Raw genomic sequence first — 19,110 nt, 5'->3', positions numbered from 1 at the left:
TGTCCTCTAGGAATCCCTGCTTAGCCATTTTACACTTCCTGTCGATCTCATTTTTGAGACGTTTGTATTCCTTTTAGTCTGTTTCATTTACTGCATTTTTATATTTTCGCCTTTCATCAATTAAATTAAATATTTCTTCTGTTACCCAAGGATTTCTATTGGCCCTTGTCCTTTTACGTGCTTGATCCTCTGCTGCCTTCGCTACTTCATGCCTCAAAGCTACCCATTCTTCTTCTACTGTATTTCTGTCCCCCGTTCTTGCCCATTGTTCCCTTATGCTCTCCTTGAAACTCTGTACAACCTCTGCAGTCAGTTCATCCAGGTCCCATCTCCTTAAATTGCCACCTTTTTGCAGTTTCTTCAGTTTTAATCTACAGTTCATAATCAATAGAGTGCGGTCAGAGTCCACATCTGCCCCTGGAAATGTCTTACAATTTAAAACCTGGTTCGTAAATCTCTGTCTTACCATTATATAATCTATCTTACTTAAACCTGTCAGTGTCTCCAGGCTTAATCCATGTATACAACTTTTTTTTATGTCTCTTGAATCAAGTGTTAGCTATGATTAAGTTATGCTCTGTGCAAAATTCTACCAGGCGGCTTCCTCTTTCATTTCTCACCCCCAATCCATATTCACCTACTACGTTTCCTTCTCTTCCTACTATCGAATTCCAGTCACCCATGACTATTAAATTTTCGTCTCCCTTCACTATCTGAATAATTTCTTTTATCTCCTCATACATTTCTACAATTTCTTCGTCATCTGCAGAGCTAGTTGGCATATAAACTTGTAATACTGTAGTAGACGTGAGCTTCGTGTCTATCTTGGGCACAATAAGGCGTTCACTATGCTGTTTGTAGTAGCTTACCCGCACTCCTATATTTTTATTCATTATTAAACCTACTCCTGCATTACCCCTATTTGATTTTGTGTTTATAACCCTGTATACACCTGATCAAAAGTCTTATTCATCCTGCCACCGAACTCGCTAATTCCCACCATATCTAACTTTAAACTATCCCTGTCCCTTTTTAAATTTTCTGACCTACCTGCCCGATTAAGGGATCTGACATTCCACGCTCCTATCCGTAGAACACCAGTTTTCTTTCTCCTGATAACGACGTCCTCTTGAGTAGTCCCCGCCCGGAGATCCGAAAGGGGGACTATTTTACCTGCGGAATATTTTACCCAAGAGGACGCCATCATCATTTAACCATACAGTAAAGCTGCATGCCCTCGGGAAAAATTATGGCTGTAGTTTCCCCTTGCTTTCAGCCGTTCGCAGTACCAGCACAGCAAGGCCGTTTTGGTTAATGTTACAAGGCCAGACTGTTGCCCTTGCAACTACTGAAAAGGCTGCTGCCCCTCTTCAGGAACCACACGTTTGTCTGGCCTCTCAAAGATACCTCTCCGTTGTGGTTGCACCTACGGTACGGCTATCTGTATCGCTGAGGCACGCAAGCCTCCCCACCAACGGCAAGGTCTATGGTTCATGGAGGGAGGTCGAATACAGTATATGTTCCAAATCCCTACTGCAAACCGACGTTGGTGATATAGGCCTATAATTCAGTGGATTACTTCTATTTCCCTTTTTGGGTATTGGTGTGACTTGAGCAATTTTCCAGTCTTTAGGTACGGATCTTTCTGTGAGCGAGTGGTTGTATATAATTTGTAAATATGGAGCTATTGTATCAGCATACCTGACTGGTATACAATCTGGACCGGAGGCCTTTATTAAGTGATTTAAGCTGCTTTGTTACCCCGATGATATTTACTTCTATGTTTCTCATCTTGGCAGTTGTTCTTGATTGGAATTCAGGAATATTTACTTCGTCTTCTTTGGTGAAGGAGTTTCGGAAAACAGTGTTTAATAACTCTACTTTAGTGGCACTGTCAGCACTGACTTCCCCGTTGTTATCGCGCAGTGAAGGTCTTGCCACTGGTGTGCTTTATGTATGAGCATAATTTTTTTGGGTTTTCTGCCAGATTTCGAGACAGAATTTCGTTGTAGGAATTATTAAAAGCATCTCGCATTGAAGTACGCGCCATATTTCAAACTTCTGTAAAACTTTGCCAATCTTGGGGATTTTGCGTTCTTTTGAATTTGGCATGCTTTTTTCGTTGCTTCTGCAACAACGATCTGACCCGTTTTGTGTACCATGGGTGATCAGTACCATCACTTATAAATTTATGTGGTATATATCTTTCAAATAATGTCGATACTATCTCTTTGAAAACGTTCCACAACTGTTTTACACTTACATGATCAGATCGGAAGGAGTGAAGACTGTCTCTTAAAAACGGGTTAAGAGCATTTTTATCAGCTTTTTAAATAGATATGCTTTGAGTTTCTTTTTGATGGTTGTAGATGTTACGGTATTCATCTTAGCAGCAACTGCCTTGTGGTCGCTAATCCCTGTATTCGTCACAATACTCACTATTTGTCCAGGATTATTTGTTGCCAAAAGGTCAAGTATGATTCGTAACCATTTACGCTTCGAGCGGGCTCATGAACTAATTGTTCAAAATAAACATTACATCTGAATGAACGAGGGCGATGCGGTGGTAAGCAGGCAGTTGTGAGGCGGGAGCTGTACTGAAGTGATCAGACGTCGACATTCCTAAGTGCGCTTGCCGTGTAGTATAGTGCACATTATTTTGAGTTAGTAGGCGCTGTAGCAGATGCTACACTATGCGAGGATCTTTTATGATAATTATTCTAACAAATCGTAAGGTTATTTGAACTTTCCATTTTCTTTACTTTGGCGAGACCAATGTTCCGAACTCATGCCTCTTGACGTAATAATATATAAACATTTTTTGATTAATACCAAAGCGGATTTTAACTTATTTCTGCCTTAATAAGTTGTCTGTGAGGAGTAACTATTGTATGTTAGTTAATTTTGAGTATTTAAGGTAAGTCACACTTCCGAACGACGAAACTGCGCCTGCCGAACTCTTATAGTATTTTTTTCCGGTGGTGTGGCATTCGTTCGCTCTTTGAATAACTGTATCTGTGACTAAACTATGTTATGCATTGGTATTTGCCTAAACGTGTTTACGTATAGTCAGATCCTTATCGATAAGATGACTTATCAGATTTAAACTATATTAATAGAATCCATACAAGTTAGTTTCGAAGGAGGACATGGCAAATGTAAGCATAATGTTACAGTTGTTGGGTAGCATCTCACTTAGACTATACCAGAAATTAAATTGTGATAAGTATGACCAATATCGATCAGATCAGTGGCAGCGTTTGGTCGGTTATATTGTAGACGTATTACTGCTCTGATCTGTAAGGCAAAAACAGCGGAGTTTCTCCTCAACCTTCTTAATATGAAGAGTAAGAAGAAATATTAGAGTAGTGGAAAGAACGAATGTAAGATTATGTGAGAATTTGACCGTCATTAGTGAACGTTTAGCAAGCACACGGCGCAAAAATACGTTTGGAATAAACTGATGGTCCAGTGCCAGTTAATCGACCGATAGTGGTCACAGCCCAAGGACACAGGTCACGGTCACTGAAGTCACGCGCATATGTTCCACGGAAATAGTTTCGGTTTTTGTTTTTTTCAGGTTGTCAGACCTTACACTCCATTTTATATCTTTACTAATAATTTATGCGTATGACCCTCTCTAAACGTTTTTAGCTTCGAATGATCTGGTCGTCGACGGGAGGTTCAACCCTTATGTTTCTACCTTCTTTATATTCCGACTTCAAAACGACCCGGGTTTCTCGTAAATTAATGACGCCACTGTTTTGTAGTTGGGGAGATGTTGGTGGCAGGGGAAACAACTAACTGCGTAAGGAAAGTATTCCCACATTACTTTAGGTTACCAAATAATTCCTTAGGAGCGAACCAACAGCCTGTATGAAACTGTCATATAACGTCGTTTCTCCTTAACTTGGACGCGTATATTACCCTACCATGATCTCTGTAGTCCCTTATCAAGTGATCCTAGATACAGAAAGAAACAAGAAGATAGATTATCCGTCGTGCTTGCTGTCAGCATCATGAGCAAAAGTGTCGCAGATTGTAAGACCATATTTACAGTATGTACACATATTCTATACTATGCACATAGAATGATAACTCGATGATAAAGCAAAGTGGACCATGCGATGCGGGCCGGCCGCCGTTTCATCCTCTGCCAGACAGTATCGTTTGGACATAGCGTGTAGGGTCAAGGGGTCAACTCGCCCCTCTCCAAGCCGTTGTCTCACTACCAGATCTTGAAGACGGTACTTATGATTCGTGTAGCATCTCAGTTGACCTCCACAAACAGATTACCCCGTTACAGTATTGCACCAAGCAGAAACCATTGGTAATACAGGTAATCTTGCATGGTCCTGCTAGTGCCAGCCTGACCGCTCAAATAAGGAGTACTTTTAGATAATTACAGATATTTCTATAATCTACTGATCACTTATTTCTTCTTCTTTGGTGTATCTGCCTTACAAGAAGTATCGAATTGTTGCTCTCCCCTTTTCATTTCCTTGTGCCTCTTCGTTATTTTGCCGAGCGGTTCTAGGTGTTACAGTCTGGAACCGCGCGACCGCTACGGTCCCAGGTTCGAATCCTGTCTCGGGCATGGATGTGTGTGATGTCCTTAATTTAGTTAGGTTTAAGTAGTTCTAAGTTCTAGGGGACTGATGACCTTAGAAGTTTGGTCTCATAGTGCTCAGAGCCATTTGAACCATTTTTTCCCTATTTTACTGAGGTCATCTCCTATCGTTAATGTCACCACTCATTCCAAGTCTCGCAACCTTCTGACAGATTAAAGCTGTGTTACTGACTGGGAATCTAATCTGTACTCTTGAATTTCTTAGGGAATGCTCTTAACGAATGAGCTATCACGGCAAAAGCTGCAATCTGTCTTCATAGCTCTCCTTACAAAACCTCTCTCCTATCCTCCAAACTTTAGGGAAGTTCCTCTGCATATCTTGTGCTTACTGAACAGCTCACTGGATAAGAGCATTGCGTTCGAAAGCGAAGACCCGTTTCCGATTCCAGGTCTGGCACACAGTTAGCTCTGCAGGGAAGTTTCCAAACACTGCACACTCCGCAGCAGAATGAAGTATTAAATCTAGATAAGACTTTCTCCTCCCTCCCACGTCCTTTCCGACAGTCTTCCCTTTGTTGACTTTTCCTTGCAGGCAATATCTTCGCATTATACGTGACAGTAACAACCGATATATTTTCCTCATATTTTCTTTATCTTTTTGACAGATATAGAATTAGATTCAGACGTGAGTCACATTTGGTGTTTCGACCCTTGCTTTTCACATTGGTGATTAATGACCGACATAAATTAACCTCACCCTTTTCGCAGATGAGACAATTATCTGTAATAAAGTTCTGTCTAAAAAAAGCTGCACGAATATTCTATTCGATTTCGGAAAGCCTTCAAAGTGATGTAAAGATTGGCAACTCGCTTTCAATGATCGGTGGTATCAAATTGTGCACAAAATCAAACATTGTAGTATCTCAACACTAAAGTATCAGTGAGTCGCAGTTGTAACCAGTCAGCTGATACAAATACTTAAGGACAATAATTTGTAGGCATGTGGAATGGAATGTAAGTTTGTCTGTTCTCCTTAGGCATGCGTTTAGAGAGATTTGGTTCCCTGAGTCTTCACAACACCTCTTCAGTGGTAACTCTGTCCGTCCAGCTGACCTCAACATCCATCCATAGCAACAAATTTCCAGGCCTACTATCCATTTTCTCTCCTGTTCTCCTGCTGTCTAAGTTTCACACTCTTATATGCTTTAATAAACCATTATCTTATTTGCAGACAGATTTTCATGTTGCTAAGTAAGTTCTTTCTCAAATGAAACGCAATTTTGACCTGCTGCACTCCGCTCATGAATTCTTTCCGGCTTCTACCGGCCCTTGTGATCCTGTTTTCCTAATATTTATTTTCCTGTATCACTTATAACTCGTCTCTTTCAATACTCATTCTTAGATGTTCATATAGTTCTTCAGTCTGTTTGCCATCACTTTAGTCATATACTTTTCTCTATCCATACCTGTTAAAAATCATTTCCACTAAGCTGAGGACCTTCTCTAGATCTTCTTTCGTCTCTGTGACCACAGAAATGTCATTCGCGTATCGAAGAATTTCTGTCTTCTACCCATTAACTGTAATGCTCTATCTCACTTATTTCGCGAACTTGGTCAATAGATTTGTGGATTTAGCTGAACACAAGAGGAGAGAGAGCAGAGCCTTGTCTCACGTCTTTCCTAAATTTGGTTTCTTGTTCTTAAAGAACAGCATCAGGTAACCACCAAAAGCTGCTGTAATGCGTACTTACATTGCTTGAAAGACAAAGTGAAGCACGAAAAAGGAGTGGTTGGATGTCAATAAAGCTTTGTACACGTAAACATCATCAGCAGGTATGTGATCGACTGGAGCTGCCGTTCTATGAGAGAGGTAGAATGGCATTAGTGCTGTTCGTGTTTAGTGCTGTTACCAGGCCTGGTAGGGAAAGTAAGGGGCGTGAGAGCATCAGATGTTGAATGATCACTATGAAGGACACGGAGATGACCATTAGTCTTGGGGGACAGTGTTGTAATCACATGACAAAGTACGAAAGCGACCTTATTGCGAGTCTCCATTTAGACAACTGGTAAAATGATGCAAACTCCAGATTTGTGGGGCATTCGGAATGACAATGTCCTGATGTTGGACTGCATGGGAACATGAGGTTGGGCATACTCTCTGTATTGTACACAAAGCACACTGTAGCCCCTCATATCTGCATCTGCCATCCGAGTACAAATAATGGACTTCCTGCAACAACCTGCATCATCTTTCACAACTGGTTGGAGTATAGCAGCAGCCATATTGGGGCATTATCCTCCCAGGCATAGGCTGCCATTAACATCAGAACAGAAGTAGTTGCGTTTGGGTTGGTGACTAGAAATCATGGATTGCTGATGAGTGCCTTCGTACTGAGTTCAGTGAGGAATCGCGGTTGTGCACTACCTCGGATGAGCATCGCCAGCGACTATAGTGGCGACCTGGGTAGAGGTCCAGGTCCAATTGTTCCATTATTTTGGAGAGGCTCAGTGGTGTTACATCTGTCGTCATGGTGAGTGAAGCTGCCGATTGTGACTTCAGGTCACTGCTGGTAGTGATTGAGGAAACTCTGAAGCACAGTGGTACATTATGGACATCCTGAGTCCTCAAGTGTTAGCTCCCATGCGTCTACATCCTGGTGCCGATTATCAACAGGACGAAGGTAACCCTCACCATGACGCGCATCTGTTTGAACCAACTACATTATGTTGAGGTTCTTCATTGGTCGGCAAGGTCGTTGCTGCTGGTGATTTATGGAACTCTGAAGCACAGTGGTACATTACCGACATCCTGCATCCTCAGTGTTAGCTCCCATGTGTCGATATCCCGGTGCCGTTTTTCAACAGGACGAAGGTAATCCTCATCTGAAAAGCGTCTGTTTGAACCGACTGCGTTATGTTGAGGTTCTTCATCGGTCGGCAAGGTCACTGCTGCTGGTGACTGAGGGAATTCTGAAGCACGGTAGTACATTACGGACATCCTGCGTCCTCAAGTGTTAGCTTCCATGCGTCAACATCGTGGTGCCGTTTTTCAACGGTACGAAGCTAATCCTCACATGGCTCTCTGCTGTTCGAACCGACTGCGTGATGTTGAGGATCTCCATTGGTCAGCAAGATCCCAAGATCTGTCTCCGACAGAACCCGTGTGGGAAATGTCGGACATCAACACTGTACCAGTGCTAGTTTCCAGGTTACCAAGGACCAGTAACAACAATGATGGGTCAGCCTGCCTGAGAGATGATATAACGGCTTAGTGACACCCTTCTAATGGAATCAGAGCGTGCGTCGAGGCCAGAATAGGTGCAATTTAATAATAATAATTTGGCTTATAATGTCAAGTTCTTTGTTAAGTACAGTCGATTTTGTGATCATTGAAATGATGTGAATTATCCTCTCAACTGGTGAAGTATCATTTCGTTTTCTTGGCACCTTCTGTGTGCTTCACGTCTTTTCTAAGGCAGTGTATTTATCGACAAGCAGTTCGGTCAAGTGATGATCTACAGGTTGCTAATATCATTATTTAATGTTGACGGAAGTTCCTTGGTGTCAAGTACGTAATTGTTATCGTTTGCTGCATGCGGAATGCGTCGATTAGCTTACACTGTTCCTTATTAGTCAACATGTACAAAAAATGACAGCCCATTGCACTGTTCCCCATGCTGTTACATCAGAGGTGGATGATACGCGTTTCTTTAAAATCATTCTGAACATTTCCTGCCGGATAATGTTATAGAATGCCTTTTACACGTCTGCAACGGGAACAGACGTTGGTTCATTTTTCTGTAAAAGCATTTTGTTAAGATTCCTCATTTTCAGAATGGCCTCACTTGTTCGTAATCCACTTCTGAATCTAAACCGATCTTCACTCAATATTGATGAAATATATTTAATTTGTATATATAACGACAAGACTTTTTTTTTATATTTTTCTAATTTACCAGATGGACATTGAGTATTTCTCATCTTCAACGGTCTTATATTTCACTTTTAAGCCTTCGTAGTTATTTTTTAAGATGTTCCGTTGAATTTATATACTTTCAAACATATCGCAATATGACATTTTAAACTGAATCTTCCAAGTTAACTGCTAATATTTTTATTGTATTGTAAGATGACAAGAACTATGCCCCTTACATGAAGTCATTAAAGATCACCTAACTCACGTTGAGCGAACAGTAGGGCTGAACAAAAATGACTGACAAGGCACAACGCATCTTGTAGAGGGTATAGTATGGACGTATTGGAATAATTAATGTCGGGTGATGGTTTTAAAGTAATTCACACGACATGAAAACTTTGTGGAAATGCGTCGATTTACTGGAGGCTAGTTTACCCCAGGGAAGTATTGGAGTTGACCACCGTGGCCAGTGGGGGATCGGCGAAGGGAAGCGACAATAGGCAGCTTAGAGCGGCTCAAACTCTTGAGAAAGCGGTAATGGTGCACGCCCTCCAGCCGCCTTAAGATGAGTGACAGTGAGGGGGTGGTTGACCCCGACTCCATGCCGGTGTACCAGGAAACAAACGGAGAACTTGTACACCTGATAAATGTCCGTCATCCGGTTTCCTGTGAAACATGCGATAAAGCCACGCAAAGCTATGGTGGGGCGGTCAACAGAGGTCAAAATATCCGTGTTTGTGACTATAGCAACTTCACGCTGAATTCACGGCCCCAGAGTCTGAAGTAAATCAGGTGAAGAGCGACAGAATGAAATACGCCAGCCTCCGATGGGAACGTAGGACCAAGGAATTTGAAGTACTCTCCTGGGAGGAGTCAGAATTCTGGAAAACTTGGTGTTTGTGCAGATCCTAACCTTGATGGGTGGCCTGGGGGGAGGGGGGAGCTAAATAGAAGAACTTGAGAGGAAGGGAAATTTTGTGGGAATTTGTTCACTTCCCAGAGCAGACATTGGTCGGCGCTGGGAAGCGACGCGTAATTAATGTGACTTGCACTTCAATTGGTGCAAGTGATTTTGATGGAGGGGAAACCGAGGCGAAGAGCGGACTGGCAAAAGTCTCAGTGGAGGTCTTTTGTTTCCAGCTTGCCTAGAGTGCGGACGTGGCGTTCTTTTCTCAGCTTGCCTGAGAAAGAGTGAGCGTCTCTGCAGTTTAGGACTTAGCAAATGAAATGATTGAGCTTGGAGATAGAACGTTTTGGTTCAGCTATGTACTGAGCAAGATAGCTAGGAGTGAATAGACGAGTGCAGCCTTGCAACACCACAAGGTCAGCTGACATCCACACAACGATGCCGCTCCGCCACGCTGTATTCAGTGATATTGCACCCGCTCTGGCCACTGATTAATTTGTTGGATCATGTCGGCAAAGTTTCCACGAGGGTTTCATGGGCCGTGTACTGTAGAATTCTTCTCTCACTTTGCATTACGCTTGGGTCAGTCAATAGGAATTACTTTTGAGTTATCGAGCTTTACTCCACGCAAACGCTATTTATTACCTCTGCCTGGTAGGAGAGTCATGTAATGTGATGATTGAAGGTCGTGAGTTAAAATAAATTTGTGATAATCGACTACATCTGTTATCAATCAAATGGTTCAAATGGCTCTGAGCACTATGGGACTTAACATCTATGGTCATCAGTCCCCTAGAACTTAGAACTACTTAAACCTAACTAACCTAAGGACATCACACAACACCCAGTCATCATGAGGCAGAGAAAATCCCTGACCCGGCCGGGAATCAAACCCGGGAACCCGGGTGCGGGAAGCGAGAACGCTACCGCACGACCACGAGCTGCGGACTGTTATCAATCAAGTGGTTGAAATCCCAAGTCACTTTCTTAATTAATTTTATGTTCAACATTTGCATCTGGTGTTCAATAACTGCATATAATATCAATGTGCACTCATTTTTAATTAAAAGTGATCAATTATGAATCAATTAATGTCAACACTGCCACCGCAGTTCAATCAGGAGTCACAGGGCCTTATTACTTTCTTTGCGTTATCCGATATTGCGGCAGTTTTGCACTCTCTGTTGATCTGTTAGTCAATTAGCTGGGGTGAGCACACACCAAAACAGTATCTGGTACAGCACGCTTATTTCGGCAGTGTTGCCATATTCAAGTACGAAATATAATAAAACTGTTGCAGCTAAATTGGAAGATTCAATTGAAAATGTCATCTTACGACGTGATACACATTGCAGGCCCAACTATACTTTCTCTTATGACTATAAATTTGGCAGATTGTGATTTAGAATATCTGTGACATTTGAAAGCGCTGTTTGTCTTATTTTTTAAAATTTGAGAGTATGTTAGAAAGGATATAGGTTCAATTAGAAATATGAAAAAAATTCTATCAAAGCTTAAAATAAAATATTTATATAAAACCGCTGATGATGAGCATGTGTTCGGTAACGGTCGGTGAAATTAGGAAATATACATTGACGGGAAGAAAATCGCAACACCAAAACATAATTAATATTGTAGGGTAATAAAACTTCGAGAATGGATTTGTTTAGGTAATATATTTAAGTGATTAACATTGTAACATAACAGGTAATGTAAGCTCAAGATAAGCTGTTGTGAATGTGAAATGCTGGTGCATTAATTAACAATATAACCGCCAAAATCCTGAACGCAAGCATGCAAACGTGCGTGCATTGTGTTGTATAGAAACTGGATTTGATTTTGTAGGCTGCAGTGCCATGCGTGTTGCACTTGGTTGGTCGATACAGGGACGATTAATGCTGGTTGGGATATTGCTGGAGTTGTCGTCTGATAATTTGTTTCTGTGCTCGATTGGAGGCAGATCTGGTAATCGATCAGGCCAAGGCAACATGTCGACACTGAACAAAGAACAGCTGTTAAAATTTCTGCTGCAGATGCAGTATGATGCTCCAGAGCAATATGCTGAACACGATGGTCTTCCCCCTCTGTTGTGCAACCTAGCCGTCCGGAGCCTGGTATTCTTGCGACCGTATAATCTTGTGACCACCGCTGACAGCAATTATTTACGGGTACAGTGGCTAAACTTTGCAGAAGGAACATCACCCTTTCTCGTAGACGTCTTACGCGACCTCGTCCAAAGTCAGTGACGTGTTGATAATGGTGTCTTTATCGCCTTTAAGGTATTCTTGAGTAACATCAACCCACCACGTCCAGTCTCAAAGGTACCTAATGCTCACGATCGTTACAGCGTGTATTTAAAGCAAACTTACATTGCATTCTGATAGTGGTGCTACTAGCGCCAGTCTTACGTGATGGCGTGAAATTCGAACAGACGTCATCTTTCGCATGTATAAACATGTCCACCAACTTTCGTTTATGCCGCACATCTCCTTCTTAGTGTTGCGTTTGTAATTTCCGTCAGTGTAAAAAATATATATCCTTCCTATTGTGTTTCAAAAAGGAACACACATATTGTGAATGGGTCTGTTAGACTCGCAACTTAAAAAAAATTATTTATTCTTAGATGATTCTTCAAAATATATTTTGTATTTCATTTTTTATATAGAAAAACAGAAGTTTGAATTTTTCAACATTTATTGAACATATTTATGCAAAAAATGTTTTACAAGACTTTAGTTTGAGAAAGAAAGGTTCTTACATAGTACTTCGTAATAGTGTGTGTATCAGGATTTTTGCATACAAGCACATGTCACAGCTTAAATTTTAACTTTCACTATACACAGTAATTATCTTAAAATTTAAATTTAATTACGATATTTGGTTTTGAGGAACTATATTTAACTCAATTTCTATGGGTATGGTATTAGCGTGCGCAATTATTGCAGTAAATATTTGCATGCTCTTGGCAGAGGAATGATTGACAACTGTCACACTTTTTCTTAGTCTTTCGATCTTTCTTCGGTCCACACTCTTTGCGCCGGCCCCTCTTCTGTGCTCTTGCTCCTGAACTCATTACAGCAATATTTTCCAAACTTACTTTGATTTTGTTAGGAATATTTTTAGTCATTCTTTCCTCCCGCGTTGGTTTTATTAGCCCATATCCAAGTTCTCTTAGAAACAGCCGTCTTTTGTATAATTTATTTTGATTGTAGCCAGGATTAGTGTTTACATGTAACACATAAGCATTTATTGCAGCAATGCCTAGCATGTTATAGAACAATCAAACAGCCCACCTCTTAGTACACTTGTTATAGGAATAATTGCTGGCAAGTTTATCTGTTGTGTCAACTCCTCCTTTGGTTTCGTTGTAGTGTAAATTACTTCAGGCTTCTTGTACGCTTCTGAAGACAAGCTACAGTCACGGTGCATTGTAGAGAGTAATACTACTGCTTTATTCTTTTTGGCACGTACTAAACCAGCGTTACATCCCTCTGAATTCCAACGATGGTTGAAAACACTGGTATGCTAATATTTGCCAGCATTTCCTTCAGAATCTCAGCTTTGTTCTTTCTGAGAGTTTCAACTAATATTAGATTTTCCTTTAGAAGTTCTTTGGCCAGGGTGTAATCCGTTAAGAAAATATCGGTGGTAATGTTTCGCCCAGTTTTCTCAATACTCTCCACAAGCCTCATTACATTTCTGCCTTGATTTGTTTCTCGCGGACCATTTTCCGGCTTTCCTGTATACAATTCTGCTGCACAAGCATATGCTGTTTTCACATCAGGTAACAAACATAATTTATACCATGTTTTTCTCTCGGTTTTGGGGGCATATACTGACGGAAGGGGGTCATCTTCCTCTGAATGGAACCAATTGCTCGTCCACTGTGACATTTTCGTAAGGAACGAACATTTTAGGAAATTCATCACATGTAGGCTTTCACGGCCGGCGTCTTCATCAGTAAACACTTCCGGGCTAAGTTGCCGTGGTCGATCTGTAGAACGTCTTCTCCCTGACGCTTCGTTCTCAACTACGGAGATCATCTTCCGAGGTGAGTTGACGACTGGCTGCTAGGAGCTGGGGCCGCAGCTTATATGGAGATCGTAGAGGGCGCCACCGCACGTCACGTGGCGTCGATGTGTAGCTATCTCTGGCTATCGTCTGTTCTCTCGATTGCAGGCAATCGATTGTCACGTGATAGATGCAACGTCGACCGCCATATCCTGTCCAATTTTAATCCTTCTTCTTTGCGATTAAAATTGTATTGATGTTTGTGGATTTCAATTGCCTCTCTATACATACGTGTATAATAATGCGACATATCGACAAATCGGCAATAGCGGAACATGTTGTTAAGGATGGAGATCACGAAATAAAATTTGGTGAGACAAGCGTGCTAGCGAGGACGTCGCCTTTTTAATTGTCCTGCGGCCAAAAACTGCATAAAAAGCATGAATCAAAATAAAATCGGATTATTAATTTCCGTGTGACTGGCGCAAAACATGTTCAGTAGGCTGTCCACCATTTTCTGCAACACGTTGAAATCGAGAAACAGCATGCTCCACAACTGATCGAATTGTTTCTGGGATCACGTTCAGAATGTGTTGCGCAATGCGTGCCTTCAACGCAGCTAAGTTTGCAATCGGAACACTGAGGAGGGCCGGGGAGGGAAGAACATGGGAGGGAAGCAGTCGACGAGGGGGTGCAGGGACTCAGGAAGGGAAGGAGAAAAATCCGGTCTGAGGGAAGGAGGGGAGAGGAAAAAGGGGGCCCTGCAGAGGGAGGGGAACAAGGCCAGGTTACAGTTGGAAGGAAGGATAGATGTCACAGTGAAGTTCAACATCCTGGAGGGGGACGCACTGAAAATTGCCCTGATGAAGGAGATGTAAGATGTGGGGGTGGTGAGAGGAAGGGATACAGCGACAGAGGCGTGGGCTGGAGAGGAAGAAGGAAACCAGGGGGTGGGGGGATCAAGCCTGCAGACATTGTAAAGGATGCAGAGATGTTGGAGGAAAAGGAGGAGGTGGGGGAAGGGGATGTCATACAGGAGCAGTGTGAGGGAAGGAAGGTGGATACGGAAGGCAAGGCGAAGTACATGGTGTTCAAGGATTTGGAGGGCCTTGTGGAAGTTGGTGAGTGCGGAGATCCAGGCGATGCTGGCATAACAGAGGATAGGACAGAAGAGGGATTTGTAGGTGTTGAGGATGATGGAAGGATGCAATCTCTATGTCTGGCCAGACAGGTGTTTTAGGGGGCGGAGGCAGGAATGGGCATTCTGCTAGATGGTCAGGAGGTGAGGGTTCCAGGTGAGGCGACGGTCGAGGGTGAGGCTAAGGTATCTCAAGGTGGGGATGAGCTGGATGGGACGACCATAAATGGTGAGGTAGAAATCACGGATACGGAAGGAGCGGGTAGTGTGGCCTATGGTGATTGCCTGGGTTTTGGAGGGGTTGAGACGAACGAACCACTGTTACACCAAGTGGTGAGCTGGTCAAGGTGGGTTTGGAGGGTGCGTTGGGACCGTTGAAGGATGAGGAAAAGGTGTGTGGCCGGCGTATTTATACCACCTTCAGTGGGTCTCTCTGCATGACAGTGTTCTCATTTACGTATTCTGACATACACTGCGCCACCTATTGATCCATTTTCACACTATTTGTTTCTTGTGCCATTCGTTTTCTTATATATAAAGCAGCCTTGCATTTACGCGTACGAATAGAAATGTCTTTCGTGAACTATATGATAGCTGCATGACATCTTGAATACAAAACACTCACACAGCACATCACCCACCTCCTTTTCCAGTCTAATCGAAATTAGCCTTACGAGAATTTTGGATGCCTCTGATGTTAGGTTTGATGTTCGCTACTGTCCTGTGCTAAAACACGGCTCTTGTGTGAAGTTGCGTTCGTGGTTCTTTCGGAACAGCACGCGCTCTGTCCTCCGAGGGCAAAGAGCTGTGTCCTGCAGTCGGCGCTGTACATTGTACAAGCGGCGCCTCCATCCCTCGGCGGCCCGCCTGCGGCTAGGCGTATCTAGCTCTGCTCAAAGCGGCCAGCGGCGCACGTCCGACCGAGATCTTTGCTCTGGACCGCCGCACTTCCTTTGAGCTGTCCGCCCGCTGGAGGGACAGAGGGACACAGGGAGCTGGGTTGTCTCGAATCGCCTGCAGCCTCTCCGCCCCAGAACCGCGCTATCAGAAGAACAAAGGTCCGGCCACATGTTTTTCTTGATCGGTATTTGTGTTAACAGCTACTATCGACACTGACTTCTTTTACTATATAAAGGAAGATTTCGACACAGTTTGCAATGGCAACGCCCTATTTTCAATTAAAACGAATAAAGGAGTATCAACACTGATGGCCATTAAAACTGCAGCGCCAGTGTAACGCTTCCCGGTACTATCAGAGGGAATAAGACCGACCTAGAAATTCCACAACGCTTACTACGCATGTTGCCAACGTTGTTTCGAGCTAGCTCAAGAATTTTTGCCGTGGAGCCCTCACACATCTTCCATACAGTCCCGATCTATCGCCAAGCGAATTCCATATTTTTGAAGACCTAGCCGTCGATTTGCTTGGGACGACTGCTGTTCCTTAGGCAACGAAAATATTTTTCCGTGAAGGCACTGACTGTCTTGTCTCACAGCGCAATTAATGTGTTCATATTTATGGCGATTACTTCTGAAGTAATTAACAGCTTATTTACTGTTTTTCCATATGCCTCCTTTTCGTTTGACTGCCCCTTATATATTTCTACATAGGCCTATGGCATTTACAGATTAGAAACAGTTTTTCCTTATAAATTTGGGGTACAGTTTACTTAAGCTGTTTTTTTCCTCTTGTTTACATGTCCCTCGGTCCAATGATTTTTCTCTCATTGCCAACCGATCTTTCAGTTGAAAACAGCATGACTGTACATTCAACTTCCACGATTTTTCGACCTTACTTCAGTAAACTTCGCAAAAGTTAGAAATTGTACTGTTATTTCACCTGTTGTATTGGCAAACTTGTGAATATGAATACTCTCGGGTCCTCACCTCTCCGATCCAGTCACATCTCTGGTGAACAACTAACACATCTTCCGCAATATACTCATAGACTGTTCCACTCACACACAATTGTACTCTTTTACCTCGTCCTCCTGAATCTTCTATCTTCTGTTTCTCCCTCTCTTTCACACACACACGTGTGTATATATATATATATATTATACGAACACCAAACTGCAGAAAAATGTGTTCACATGGCTGAAAATACTCACTACCTGCATGGGAACCAAATGAGCAAGCAAAAACACTGTTCTGAGTGCGGAAAAGGTAAAACTACAGTTGTGTTACTATGTAGACAACTTTCTTTGAAGTTTACAAAAGTGAACTGAAGTGAAAAACACACGTGAATCCAGAAAAAGGAAAAGCTGGTTTATGAAAGCAAAAAATGGTCGCGGAAACCGAACGCGCAAGTAAGTTTTATTTGCCTTCAAACTCCGCTAACAACAAGGAGAAAAGCGGTGTAGTTCAGAACCTGTTAACGTGAGAAAAAAAATACCACCGTAAGTAATTCCTCTGCAAAATTTACAAACAAAATTAATTTTTAATCTACGAAAAGCAAGATGTAGAAACATATTTTGTACAAGAACGATTATTGTATCTTGAAACACTTTCCAGATTTTGCCTCTATCCAGCTCTTTAATACAAGGGTAATATATTTACTATATCATTTTTAAATGATGGTATTCATCTTTTATTTGCAGCAGTCTTTTCCTGAAATTACAAAAATTACTCCGGGAAATTAAGGTTTATTTCAAATATGAAAACATGCTTCAATTTACAACATGGTTATGTACCTAAGAAGAAACATTCTATTGAAATTTGAAAGTGTTCCAAAAGAGAAAAACTCTTCTGCGCAGTATTTGCTCGTTTGTCTACTAGTTGTACTCTACAACAAACCAATAATCAGCAAGTGAACTCAGATTAGCTGAAGCGTTATCAAGCACCTGTTACAACTTAGATGTATTTCGAAATTGAATTTATTGGAAATTAACACAAATTTCCACTTTGAAAAAAGGTCAGACTGTTAACACACTAACAAAATTAATCTAATTTGGTAATATGACGTGTTCCATTGTAAAACGGTGCCTTTTGTTTTAAAGTAGAAGATAGTACACGACCGACGAAGTAGGCTTAACTGTCCACACGTAACATAACTGTGGCATGTAAGTAAGTAGTGGGTCAAGCGCCAAAAAATTGATTTAGAGATAATCAGTGAAACGTGTATAGCACTTACACAAAATCTGTATAAATGCTGGGGATCACCATACAAATACAAAAATTATGGAGGTTTCATTTCATGTGTACTTTTGTTCTACGTTAGTAGGTTTAAGAAAAAAATAACGCAAAATTTGAAGAGAATGAAACGTTTTGTGCATAATGGTTTTAACATAAATAACGATACAAATGCCAAGACACCCATTTTTGCTCATTTCACAAGATTCTCGTAAAACTAAATATTCTCCTTTTTCACAACTGGAATAATTTTAGTTATGTCCCTTATGTTTTCTTCAGACAAAATAGATGTTTAGTGTAGTGTTTCCAGCTCTTCCTGTTGATGATCAGAAGGCATCATGCTCCTCTTCAAAACAAAATGTTGTGTATTGTGTATTAAAGTGCGGACCTAGAAAGGACGGAGAGGCTTCGTCCCGCCGTAGCCCTCAGTGGTACCCAACCGCACAACTGCCATAGCAGTCCACCCACCCCACCACCGCCCCACAGGGAACCCAGGATTATTGTGCGGTTCGGATCCCAGTGGGCCCACCCCCCTCCCCCGGGAACGTCTCATACCAGACGACTGTACCCCAAATGTTTGCGTGGTAGAGTAATTATGGTGTACGCGTACGTGGAGACAGTGATTGCGCAGCAATCGCCGACACAGTGTAGCTAAGGCGGAATAATAGGAACCAGCCCGCAATCGCCGAGGTTGATGGAAAATAGCCATAAAAACCATCCACAGGCTGGCCGGCACACCGAACCTCGACAGTAATATGCCGGGCGGATTTGTGACGGGATCGGCACGCCTTCCCACACGGGAAGAAGCGCGTTAGACCGCTCGGCTAGCGGGGAGGGCAAACGTAATGTTCCTTCAACTCTTCAATTCCAGTAAGAGTTGATCGAACTTGCAGTACCCCTAGCCGTCCAGCAGTCAGTCTGATCCACTGTGCTTTTGAAATATGCTCATCTTTGAAATTCATGTATTTTTCAGCAGCTGACTAAATGTCGTAAAAATCTGTTTCTTGCAGAAGTCACTTTGAATGGTGATGTGTGCGTAGCTTCAGTGACGAGGCGAACTTCACACAGTTAGCATCTTTCGTTTCTCAGGGTGAACAAAATCACGATTGCAAGACACAAACAAGAGTCTTGTCACCAAAAACTTGTGTTCTATTGCCGTAAAGTAACCCTTTGCTGTTGGGGAAACCCTCAGAAACTTCGTCACCTTATTTCTTTTCTGCCCACATCCGTTGTCATTCCTCATTATCAGTATCTTTTTACAAGTAAGTTCGGATGTAAAGGCTATGTGCACACAGGAAGCAGTTTCACCCCCATCCCTGCCACACGTGGCCTCATGCCAGAGAAACATGTGAGCGGTTTGGTTATCACTAACATGAATGCAAAAACCGTAAACAGAGAACGGTGCCTCAACACAGGAAGAGTAATCACATTTTGTA

The sequence above is a fragment of the Schistocerca piceifrons genome, chromosome 4 (genome assembly GCF_021461385.2).
Source record: "Schistocerca piceifrons isolate TAMUIC-IGC-003096 chromosome 4, iqSchPice1.1, whole genome shotgun sequence".
NCBI lineage: Eukaryota > Metazoa > Arthropoda > Insecta > Orthoptera > Acrididae > Schistocerca > Schistocerca piceifrons.
Note: the sequence above shows the minus strand (reverse complement) of the source record.